This window comes from Scleropages formosus, chromosome 3 (assembly GCF_900964775.1).
Source record: "Scleropages formosus chromosome 3, fSclFor1.1, whole genome shotgun sequence".
NCBI lineage: Eukaryota > Metazoa > Chordata > Actinopteri > Osteoglossiformes > Osteoglossidae > Scleropages > Scleropages formosus.
The window spans coordinates 30917639-30921105 of NC_041808.1; positions in this window are offsets into that span (position 1 = coordinate 30917639).

The following is a 3467-nucleotide window of genomic DNA, read 5'->3' on the forward strand; positions in this document are numbered from 1 at the left end:
AGGGATGTAAGTGCTTTGCTCAAGGGTACTACAGCCAGAGATAAGAATCAAACCTGTAACCTTTGTGCAAAGGAAGGAGCACCAACCACTATGCTGACAGCTGGCTTTTCCTTCAGTCATCCCTCTCATGATCTCCCAACAAGGGTTGCACACTCAACTAATGGGCAACATACACATAGGCAGCAATGCATTATGGGAGAACCACAGTTCCACCACCCACTGCTGCTGCAAAATAGTACTTATTGTATAAATATGCAGGTCAGCAAGAGGATGGAGTCAAGGAAAAGTAAAATACTGTGCTGTCTTTTCTCCCCTTTGCTCCCAAGAAGCTGTAAAGTTCAGCTGGTAGTGCATGAGTCTCTTAATCTTAGGGTCTTGGGTTCAAGACCCATGTTGGGTGCAAGTGGTGCTTTTCTTGAGGAACATCAATAATAGGTGCCTTCTGGGCTGTTGGTGAAAACATGGATTAAAATCAAGCTCAATACAGATGGAGTTGGTGTGTTACAGTTTGTTTCTCACATTCAAAATGCAGGTGAATTTGTTATTCTAAAATGCTCTTGTGTGTATCTGTCAGTGAATAAATGTCATTGTGATAGGTTGGTGTGTCATCCAGAGTGCACCCCACACCATGCTCTATGCTTCTGGAAGAGGCTCTAGACCACCATGACCCAGCACTGAATGTGCAGTTAACACAATGTATGAACTGTATTTGCTGTAAATTGCTTTCCTCCTTCGAGAAGTTTCTTTTAAAAGCATCAGGTAAAATGAAGGTTATTATTATTATTCACTCACGTGTCACAACAGTTTGTAAACAGAAAGCATAAGATGTGAAGCAGGTTATAAATTTTCTTCTTCTTTTCTTCTTATTATTGTTGTTAGTATTATAATCATCATTATTATTTCTTTTATTATTATGTGTGTATAACTAAGGATTCACACACACACACACACACACACACACACACACACACACATATTTTCAGAGCCACTTGTCCTATACGGGGTCACGGAGCCTAACCCAGCAACACAGGGCGTAAGGGGAGGGGACACACCCAGGACAGGACACCAGTCCGCCACAAGGCACCCCTAGCAGGATTCGAACCCCAGACCCACCCAAGAGAAAGACCGGGGTCCAACCCACTGCGCCACCGCACCCCCCTTAACTAAGGAGTCCTTCTATGTAATTTTTGCAAAAAAGCACATAATGCCCCTCTACTGAACTGTTCATAAGGTATTTTCAGCAGCGAAAGAATAGTAAATGAAATCACACTCAAGTCGTCTGCAATGAAAATACACACACACATTTTCAGAACCACTTGTCCCATACGGGGTCACGGAGCCTAACCCGGCAACTCAGGGCGTAAGGGACATACCCAGGACGGGACGCCAGTCCGTCGCAAGGCACCCCAAACGGGACTCGAACCCCAGACCCACCGGAGAGCAGCACTGCGGTCCAACCCACTGCGCCACCGCACCCCCTGCAATGAAAATACTTCTCATGAAAATTCTATGTGTTGCACCATTTCTTGTTTTAAATTGATATTTAAGGCTTTCCTTGGCTTTTTTATGTTTTCGAACTTTCTTTACATTTTTGCTTTTAGGGGATTGTTAAATACTGGAGAATGTTGTACACTGCTGACATAATGTGCTTTGGATAAAGTTTCTCTTTATTCTGATCTGTAGTGTATTTTCATTATGATGGTTTTATTAAGAATGTCATAAGATGAATGGATGAATGATCCTTCCTGGATGGGGGCCTTGTCGTGGCGGAAGGGCTTGCGTGATCTAGAGATCTCCAGAGCTATATCGTCGGAAGCAGTATGCTCCTGGTAGGGTCTCCCAAGGCGAACAGGTCTGGAGTGAAGATCTAGGCTAACACGATACAAAAATCCCCATGAAAGAGATTATGAGTACAACGTGTACCCTACTTGGAATAAGGTCACTGGGGCCTACCCTGGAGCCAGGCCTGGGGGTAGTGTTCCTGGGCGAGCGTCTGGTGGCCGGACAGCCCACTTAACCCTGTCAGGCTCAGCCCGAAAAGGCAACGTTGGGGGGCCATGTGGGCCCGCCACCCCCAAGGTCCAACCATGCAGCAGAAACTGGCACTTGGCATGTGGAATGTCACCTCACTGGGGGGAAAGGAGCTGGAACTGTGCAGGAGCTTGAGATATACCAACTAGATATAGTTGGGCTCACCTCCACTCACGGTGTCGGCTCTGGAATCAAACTTCTCAATAGGGGGTGGTCTCTCTCCTACTCAGTAGTTGCACAAGGTGAGAGGCACCAGGCAGATGTCGGGATACTCACAAGCCCCCATCTGGCAGTCATACAGTTGGAGTTTGTCCAGATGGACGAGAGGGTCATCTCAATGCCACCTAAAGTCGCAGAGAATTGTGTGTTCTTATGCACCAAACAGCAGTTCAGAGTATTCGACCTTCTTGGAGAGAGTGGGTGGGGTTCTGGACAGGGCCCCACCTACAGACTCCATAGTCCTGCTGGGGGACTTCAACGCTCACGTTAGCAATGACTGGGAAATCAGGAGGAGGGAGATTGGGACAAATGGCTTGCCTGATCTAAACCCAACTGGTGAAATGTATTGGACTTCTGCGCTAGTCATGGTCTGTCCATAACAAACACCATGTTTGAACACAAGAATGTTCATAAGTGTACTTGGTACCAGAGATCCTTGAGTCAAACGTCAATGATTGACTTTGTAGTCGTTTCATCTGACTTGCAGCCACATATTCTGGGCACTCGGGTGAAGAGAGGTGCTGAGCTGTCAACCGAATACCATCTGGTGGTGAGCTGGATCAGATGGGGAAAACTGATGGACAGACCCGGTAGACGCAAGCATATTGTGAGGGTGTGCTGGGAACGACTGTCGGAGGACCCTGTCTGGAATGATTTTAACTCCCACCATCCCTGAGAATTTATTTCAGGTCCCGGAGGAGGTAGGGGACATGGAGTCTGAATGGACCCTGTTCAAAACCTCCATTGTGGAAGCAGCCAGGCACAGTTGTGGCCAAAAGTTTGTGGGTGCCAGTCACGGTGGCAACCCAAGAACCCCCAGTGGACACCGGTGGTGAGGGAAGCCGTTAAGCTGAAGAAGGAGACCTTTAGGGCCTGGCTGGCTCTGAGCACCCTGACTCAGCAGATAGGTACCAGCAGGCAAAAAAGACAGCAGTGGTTGCAGAAGAAAAATCCGGAGCGTGGAAGGAGTTTGAAGAGGCTATGGAAAATGATTTTCGGTCGGCTTCAAAGGGATTCTGGAGGACCATCCGGCAGCTCAGGAGGGGTTGGAGGAGCCTCACTCAAGCCTTGCTCAGCAAAGGTGGAGAGACTCTGACTTCAAATGAAGACATTATCAGGAGGTGGAAGGAGCACTTTGAGGAACTCCTAAACCCGAGAAATATTGCTCTTTTACAGACGTCAGGGCCAGAGGCCTCTCGGGTATCAGAGTCCATTTC